This window comes from Bubalus kerabau, chromosome 4 (assembly GCF_029407905.1).
Source record: "Bubalus kerabau isolate K-KA32 ecotype Philippines breed swamp buffalo chromosome 4, PCC_UOA_SB_1v2, whole genome shotgun sequence".
Taxonomy (NCBI): domain Eukaryota; kingdom Metazoa; phylum Chordata; class Mammalia; order Artiodactyla; family Bovidae; genus Bubalus; species Bubalus kerabau.
Window position 1 is genome coordinate 49605644 of NC_073627.1, and position 9247 is coordinate 49614890.

Sequence of the window (9247 nt, forward strand, 5' to 3'; positions counted from 1 at the left end):
CCAGGTGTCCTGCATTGTAGGCAGACACTTTACCCTCTAAGCCACCAGGGAAGCCCGGCCTCCATAGGGGAAGCTCAAGAATACTGGGGGGGGGGGGGGGGGGGAGGGGAGAAGAAGAAAAAACAAAACAAAACAAAAAGAATACTGGAGTGGGTACCCTGTCCCTTCTCCAGGGGATCTTCCCAACCCAAGGATCGAACCCAGGTCTCCACAAAGGAAGCTCAAGAATACTGGAGTGGGTAGCCTATCCCTGCTCCAGGGGATTTTCCCAACCCAGGAATCGAACCGGGGTCTCCTGCATTGCAGGCGGATTCTTTACCAACTGAGCCACCAGGGAAGCCCGTTTGGCAACTGCGGGGGCGGGGGGCGGGGAGGGGGCGACAAACTTACCCAGGTGCGCTGCTCAGAAGTTTCCAGGATCCTTGTCCCCAGTTTGAAAGGCGAGCTGGTAAACGCTAGGCGAGCCGGCACATCCTGCCAATGGTGACGACACTGCCTCCGCCCCTCGAAACTTAGCGAGCTTAGCGAGCGAAGCGCCTGGGCTTTAAACACGTGATTGTCTGAGTGGTGGCCGGAGATTTCTCCTTCTGTGCCTGTTTATCTGTACTTTCTAAGATATTCTGCACGATAAGGCTAAAAGAAGGAAGCTCACTTAAAGAAACAAAGAAAACGAAACGGGCGAGGTCCACTTTCTTCCGGGCTCGGCGTCTCCATCAGCCCTCCAGCGGCCCTTCCCGCCTGTTAGCGCGGCAGCCAATCAGCTTGTCAGGCAGTGTCCCCCACGCGCCGGGAGCCACCCTGAGCGTTTGCTCGACTGTCCTTTATTTGGCTCATCACAGGCGAAGGGGTATCAGGCTTTCTACTCGGGACTCTTTCCAGCTGTACTCGCCTCGTTCCAACCGCACCGGTGTCCCCTGGACTTAAAGCCCAGTCGCCGCTGGGGACCGGGTAAGAGCCGTCTGTGCACCTAAACGAGGGTGGCGCGAAGATCCGGAGGCAGATTCGGACACAATTCCCGATCATCTGGGATGATCGGTCCAAAGCCAGCTCCATTGGCTTCTCTCAAAGGTATACGATTTTCTTGATACTTTTCTTAGGCCCGCTTTTTTATGGTAATTATGGTAATAGACGTTTCTGCAGCTCAGCCGGTCTAAGACCTGTGATCGGAACCCTCAGACTTTGAAACTCTCGGAAGCCGCGTTTTAAAACCGGGAGAGAGAGAGAGATGAAGGAGAGGGCGGGAAGAAGAGAGGGAGGGAGGAATGCCTAAGGAACCCCCGAGTTCGTGGCGTCTCCTACCATCAGCCGCAGACTGACCCTTCGGAGGATTCCAACCCTAACCTTCAAGCCAGTTGAAAATGAATGGAACAACATATCCCCGGATTCCAGGCTCTCAGGATCTGTGAGTATGGTTATTTTATGCAACTGAGTTTGGGGATAATTTGTTATGCACTTTAGTAAGGAACAATAGTATGTGTGTTCTTCTCAGGCTTCTTTTCCTAGTTTTCTAAACACTTTCCAACGTACGCTATTTTCAGACTTTTTTCTTTTTCTTTTTTCATTTGTGCTGCAAATATCTGCAGATCCATTTGGAGACAATGACATCTCGAGATTACAGTTTCTGTAATCTGTAATCTATAATCCCCAACTTCCTCTCCCTATGCTCTTTAAGGCGCTTCCCAGTCCAAGCAGGGGAAGACGTCCAGCCCTGACCTGATACATGATACATGATATATCCTATACTTAATTACATTTTCTTTAATGTCTCACAATAAAGTTACATACAATTTTCCTGAAGGATCTTGCACCTTTTTTCAGATAGTCCTATGTCCCTAATTTTTGAGGCAGTTTTAGATAGTATCTTTAAAAAATAATTTTGGGGGGACATCCCTGGTGGCACAGTGGCTAAGAATCCGCCTGCCAGTGCAGGAGACAATCCTTGGTCTGGGAAGATCCCACATGCCACAGAGCAACTAAGCCTTTGGGCCACAACTGGAGAGCCTGCATTGCAGTAAAGGAGTTGCAACTATGGAGCCGCCTTGCCTAGAGCCCCATGCTCTGCAACTAGAGAAGCCACCGCGATGAGAAGACTGTGCATCCAATGAAAAGTAGCCCCCTACTTGCCTCAACTAGAGAAAAACATGTGTGCAACAACAAAGACCCAGCACAGTCAAAAATAAATTGAAAATTTTTTTCTATCTGTTTGATAAGTACAATTACTTTACATGCATAGATTTCTGCAACCAGCAAATTGACACACTTCCTTATTATTCTAATGATTTTTCTGCACTTTTTGAAAACATAGGCTTCCCTGATGGCTCAGTGGTAAAGTATCCACCTTGCAATGGACACAGCTTCAATCCCTGGCCTGGGAAGATCCCACATGCCTCGAAGCAACTAAGCCCACACGCCACAACTACTGAGCCTGTATTCCAGAGCCCACACGCCGCAATTACTGAAGCCTGTGGATTTTGGAGCCGCAACTACTGAAGTCTGTGGATCCTGGAGCCCGTGTTCCACAACAAGAGAAGCCACCGCAACGAGAAGCCCTCGGCGCTGCAATGAGAGAGTAACCCCTGCTCACTGCAACTAGAGAAAGTCCATGCAGCAACAAAGACCCAGTACAGCCAAAAATAAATAAATAAAACATAGTCGATCAGGGAATTCCCTGGAGATCCAGTGGTTAGGACTCAGTGGTTTCATTTATTGCTAAGGCCCAGGTTCAATCCCTAGTTTGGAAACTAAGACCCTGCAAGCCAAGCAACTCAGCTAAAACACCAAAAGAACCCAGAAAACAATAGTCAGTCTTTTCAGTACCTATTTTCTATTTTTCCTGCTCAACTGGATTAGCTAGAATCTCTTGGGAAGCAGTGAATAAGTGTTGATAGTAGGCACTCTTCCTATGTTCACTATCTTAAGGGGATATCTCAGTAGTTTCTCAGCATGAAAACTATTTGCTGTGTGTTTTCTCATAAACTCTTTTTATCACTTCCCAAAAGTTTGGTCATAGTTCTAATTTGCTTAAGAGGCTTTATCACGAAAGAATATCCAAAATGTATTAGAAGCCTTCTCGTCTATTCAGCTGATCCTATGATTTTTCTCATTGATTTTCTAGTGCTAAAATGAACATTAAATTCCTCATTTAGATACAGTGCTGTGTGTCAACTATATCTCAGTAAAACTACAAGAAAAAAATAAATGAATTCCTGATTCAAATCACCTTGGCCATGATGTATTATCATTTTTAGATATTGTTGGATTTGGTTTGCTAAAATTTTATTTAGAATTTTTTTCATCTAGACATTGAGTGATGATGATCTGCAATTTTCCTCTCAGATTTTACTTGTCCAACTGATTATCAAGATTATGCTAACCAGTGTTCATAGCAGCAATATGTACAATAGCCAAGAGGTAGAAGCAGCCTAAGTATCCCATCGATAGATGGATGGATAAAGAAAATGTGGCATATATATATATATATGAATACTACTCACCCATTTTTAAAAAAGGATGAAATAATGCCATTTGCAGCAACATGGATGGACCTAGAGATTATCATATTAAGTGAAGTAAGTCAGACAGAGAAAGACAAATATATGATATCACTTATATGTGGAATCTAAAAAGTTAATACATGTAAACTTGTCTACAAAACAGAAACAGGCTCATAGACATAGAAAGCAATGTTACAGTTTCCAAAGAGGAAGTGGATAGAAGAGGGATAAATTAGGAGTTGGAGATTAATTACACACTTCTGTATATAAAGGGGCTTTCCCGATAGCTCAGTTGGTAATCTGCCTGCAATGCAGGAGACCCTGTTTCGATTCCTGGGTTGGGAAGACCCGCTGGAGAAGGGATAGGCTACCCACTCCAGTATTCTTCGGCTTCCCTTGTGGCTCAGCTGGCAAAGAATTTACCCGCAATGAGGGAGACCTGGGTTCGATCCCTGGGTTGGGAAGATCCCCTGGAGAAGGGAAAGGCTACCCACTCCAGTATTCTGGCCTAGAGAATTCCATGGACTGTATAGTCCATGGGGTCGCAAAGAGTGGGACATGACTGAGTGAGTTTCACCTTCACTTTCTATATCTAAAATAGATAAACAACCTGGACCTACTGTATAAGCACAAGAAACTATATTCAATATATATAATAGAAAAGAATATGAAAAAGAATATATATATACATATATAAATTACATCTTGAGTATTCTTGCCTGGAGAATCCCCATGGACAGAGGAGCCTGGAGAGCCACAGTCCATGGGGTCGCAAAGAGTCCAAAGAGGAAATGGGCAGGAGAGGGATAAATTAGGAATTGGGGATTAATTTCACATTCCTATATATAAAATAGATAAACAACACGACCAAGCGACTAAGCACAACACGCATACATATACATATATAACTGAATCAATTTGCTGTACGGAAGAAACTAGCACAACATTGTAAACCAACTATACTTCAATTTAAAACAAGAGAAATGTAAATCCAGGAAATTGCTAGAAGAAATATGCAAAATAAAGGGATTTAAAAACAAGAGTATGCTAGCATCATAAAGTTATTTAGGCAGGGTTTCCTCTTCTGTTCTTGTGGGTAGTTTATGTAATACTGAAACTCTCTCTTCTTTAAACTTGTATTTTAGAACTTGCTGTGATAGAGTTACTAAGCTTTTCTGGGTTTTTCCAGTGTATGCATGTGTGTGTGCTAAGTTGCTTCAGTTGTGTCTAACTCTTTGTGACCCCATGAACTGGGGAACTAGAGAACCATTCCAGATTAAAGGAGATTAAGAAACACAAATATAATGTGTGTTCCTAGATTGTATCCCAGACCAGATTTTTTTCTTTTGCCATAAAACTCAAATAAGGTCTATACATTAGGTCATAGTAGTGTATCAGTTTTAATTTACTGGTTTTGACTATTGTACTGTGAATGTCCTTATTCTTAAGAAATAACCACCAAAGTACTAGTGAAAAATGAAACTGTTAGTTGCTCAGTGTCTGACTTTGTGACCCCATGGACTATAGCCTGCCAGGCTCCTCTGTCCATGGAATTCTCCAGGCAAGAATATTGGAGTGGGTTGCCATTCCCTTCTCCAAGGGATCTTCCAGACCCAGTGATTGAACTCAGGTCTCCTGCTTTGCAGGTGGATTCTTTACTGTTTGAGCCATGAGGGAAGGAGTACTATGTCTGCAACTTACTCTCAAATATTTCAGGGGGAAAAAAAATGGCAGGAGGAGGAGGATAAGGAGGAAAAAGCCATCAGGATAACCTGTGGTCAAAGGACTCTGGGCACAGTGCTATCTAATATCTAATTAAAAATATTTCCCTCTCACTCTAAGCAAGTTTTTACTATGTTTTGCTAAAATCAGGGTCTGATATTTCATGTAACTTGGGAAACAGAGGAAGAAATCTTTTTCTTCTTGGAATACAGAGCAACATGGAAGGGGCAGAGCTTGCAAGAGTTGTTGGGTCAATCAAGGAGGTAACCAGCAGAAATCTTGACATAGCAGTTCAGAGCAAAAAGTGAGAGGAGAGGACTAAATGAGATCTGCAGAGCATGGAAGCATTTCTGGCACTCTCAGAAATCTTAATGCAAGGAAACTAGAGAAAAGACCAAATTTTCTGTATTTACACATAATGAGAGCTCAGACAATATCAGATGGGTCTTAAAAATCTCAATGTCACTGATAACTAGAGAACTTATGGTCATTCAGATTGCAAATGGGTGGGGTTTTTCCTGCTAAAAAGAAAAGAAATTGAACAAAGCATTTTGAGCCTCCCTCCGTTCCCCGTGTGTTGATGGCAGAAGAAAGAAAAAGCGTAAAAACAGGTGCTGTAGAATTTTTGGTTATATAGATTCTCCAGTGTAGGAAGGCAACTGTATCCTGGTCTTTAGAACTACATGAAACACACTGTAAATGCGGTTGCTGCCATGAATCACAGAATAGATCGGAAGTATATTTGGGTAAGGCCATTTGCAGCAACATGGATGGACCTAGAGAGTGTCATACTGAGTGAAATAAACCAGACAGAGGAGAAATATCATATGACATCCCTTATATGTGGACTCTTAAAAAAAAATGATACAAATGAACTTACTTACAAAACAGAGACTCACAGACTTAGAAAAGGAACTCATGGTTGCTGAGGGAAAGGGATAGTTAAGGACTTTGGGAAGGACATGTACACGCTGCTATATTTAAAATGGATAACCAACAAAGACCTGTTGTGTAACACATGGAACTCTGCTCAATGTAAATGAATGGGAGTGGGGTTTGGGGGAGAATGGATACATGTCTATGTGTGTGGCTGAGTCCCTTAACTGTTCACCCGAAACTATCACAACGTTGCTAATCAACTATACCCCAACACAAAATGTTTTGTATGTTAATAAAAATAAAATAACTATATTTAGGGAATGAGATCATTACAGTCTTGTGCATGAGAGAATAAAAGGAAGTTGTAGGAAGTTGGAGTATTGTGGACGTGGGGATGCACCACCCATGTCCCCTTCAAAGGAGGCTTCCTGCCCAGACTTGGAAGAAGGCAGATGGCAGACCAGCCTCTAAATGTCAGCTCCTTCAGGGCCCACCTCAACTGCAATGAGCTGCCTTGCTTGGAGGCACAGACCACTCCCAGACTCAGCTCACAACTGACAACTGGAAAATTGTTATAGACAATATCAAACCTCAGCCATTCAGCTCCACGCAGGACAACTCCGTTGGGCACAATTCACTGCACAGCATCCTGCCAGAATGGCTGAGGTTCTTGGAGGGCTACATCTCATTCAACGTCTTTCTCTACCCGAGTCTACTTCCTCCTGTTCTTTTCAGGGGGGTTGCTCTGATGTAAACATCTTGCTCTGTTTAAACATCTGTTGTAAACAATTTTGCTCTGTTGTAAACATCTTGCATCTGTTTAGAGCAGCTCAGCATCTGCTTCCAGAGAACTTCAACCTGCAAGAGAGTGTGAGAGGATACAGCAGAGTCTGCTACATGGTGCAGCAGATGTAAGTTGATATATGAATAAAGACACTTCACTACCTAGGATGAGTAGGAAGGACAAGGAGATGAGAGTAAGGTTGGCATGTGTTTGGGTTCTGAGGTTGGTTCTGATGCTTTTACAGAAACCTCAAATTAACAATGGATTAAATAATTTAGAAATTTCTTTCTCATGAAAGTGAAAGTGTTAGTCGCTCAGTCACGTCCGACCTTCTTTGTGACCTCACAGGCTGTAGCCCACCAGGCTTTTCTGAGAATGGGATTCTCCAGGCAAGGATACTGGAGTGGGTTGACATTTCCTCCTTCAGGAGATCTTCCCAACCCAGGGATTGAAGCCGGGTCTCCCACATTGCAGGCAGATTCTTTACCACCTGAGCCACCAGGGAAGCCCAACCAGAAGGAGGCAAAGCTGGGATCTGAACCCAGGCAGCTGGCCCCTGAGCCCTTGCTCTTACCAATTTTGCTATACTGCCTCCTATTTCTCATAGAGAAGTAAAAAATGATGTGTTACTCCTCTGTTGTTTGTTGTTGTTCAGTTGCTAAGTCGTGTCTGACTCTTTTGCGACCCCATGGACTGTAGCCCACCAGGTTCCTCTGTCCATGGGATTCTCCAGGCAAGAATACTGGCATGGGTTGCCATTTCTTTCTTCAGGGGATCTTCCCAATCCAGGGAACAAGCCTGTGTCTCCTGCATTGGCAGGCAGATTCTTTACCACTGAGCCACCAGGGAAGCCCATTATTCCTCTGAAAAGGTCATCAAAGTCCAAGACCCTTTCCATTTTGTTGCTCTGCCTCACTTGACATGCTTCACATACTCATCAATATAGGCCAGGTCATGGTGCAGGAAAAAACCAATTCCCAAACCTCAGAGGCTTACAACAAACATTTTCTCACTTACACTGTAGGTCTGTTGGGGATTCACCTTGGCTCTGCTCTGTATTCTTCTCACATGGGGATCAGGCTGCTAGAAAACCCCCTATCTGAGACATCACCACAACACAGAGGGGATCATGACAATTAAGCAAAACACAAGCAATAACTGCCTTCAGAGATAATACCACACCTGCCTGTGGTTTTTGTCCCAGTCTGAAATACAGTTCAGAAAACTCAAGTTTTAGAGCTAATCAATGAATATAATAAAGTTGCAGGATATAAAATTAACACACAGAAATCCCTTGCATTCTTATACACTAACAATGAGAGAACAGAAAGAGAAATTAATGGTCAATTCCATTGACCATTGCAATGAAAAGAATAAAATATTTAGGAATAAATCTACCTAAAGAAACAAAAGACCCATATATAGAAAACTATAAAACACTGATGAAAGATTTTCAAAGATGACACAAATAGATGGAGAAATATACCATGTTCATGGATTGGAAGAATCAATACAGTGAAAATGAGTATACTACCCAAAGCAATCTATAGATTCAGTGGAATCCCTATCAAGCTACTAATGGTATTTTTCAGAGAACTAGAACAAATAACTTCACAATTTGTATGGAAATACAAAAAGCCTCGAATAGCCAAAACAATCTTGAGAAAGAAGAATGGAACTGGAGGAATCAACCTGCCTGACTTCAAACTATACTGCAAAGCTACAGTCATCAAGACAGTATGGTACTGGCACAAAGACAGAAAAATAGATCAATGGAACAAAACAGAAAGCCCAGAGATAAATCCACATACCTATGGACACCTTATCTTTGACAAGGGAGGCAAGAATATACAATGGAGAAAAGACAATCTCTTTAACAAGTGGTGCTGGGAAAACTGGTCAACCACTTGTAAAAGAATGAAACTAGAACACTTTCTAACACCATACACAAAAATAAACTCAAAATGGATTAAAGATCTAAATGTAAGACCAGAAATAGAGGAAAACATAAGCAAAACACTCTCTGATATAAATCATAGCAGGATCCTCTATGACCCACCTCCCAGAGTAATGGAAATAAGAGCAAAAACAAACAAATGGGACCTAATTAAAAGCTTTTGCACAATGAAGGAAACTATAAGCAAGGTAAAAAGACAGCCTTCAGAAGGGGAGAAAATAACAGCAAAAAAAGCAACTGACAATCTCAAAAATATACGAGCAAAAAAAAAATATATATATATATACAAGCAGCTCCTACAGCTCAATTCCAGAAAAATAAATGACCCAATCAAAAAATGGGCCAAAGAACTAAACAGACATTTCTCCAAAGAAGACATACAGATGGCTAACAAACACATGAAAAGATCCT

General features: G+C 42.4%; 1 protein-coding gene and 1 long non-coding RNA gene across 3 annotated transcripts in view; one reads left to right on the forward strand and one right to left on the reverse strand.

Annotated features, from left to right (window-relative positions):
• The window catches only part of SLFN12 (schlafen family member 12), a 35825-nt gene extending 34686 nt beyond the window's left edge, over positions 1-1139 (reverse strand). For both annotated transcript variants that reach the window (XM_055577294.1, XM_055577293.1), the window contains exon 1: positions 391-1139. The gene's annotated coding sequence lies outside the window, so the exon portion shown is untranslated. The remainder of the gene's footprint in view (positions 1-390) is intronic.
• LOC129649645 (uncharacterized) lies at positions 1095-3216 on the forward strand. The gene is made up of 2 exons (XR_008713205.1): positions 1095-1402; positions 2306-3216. It is a non-coding gene; the product is annotated as an uncharacterized LOC129649645 (long non-coding RNA).
• Positions 3217-9247: the final 6031 nt, after the last annotated feature.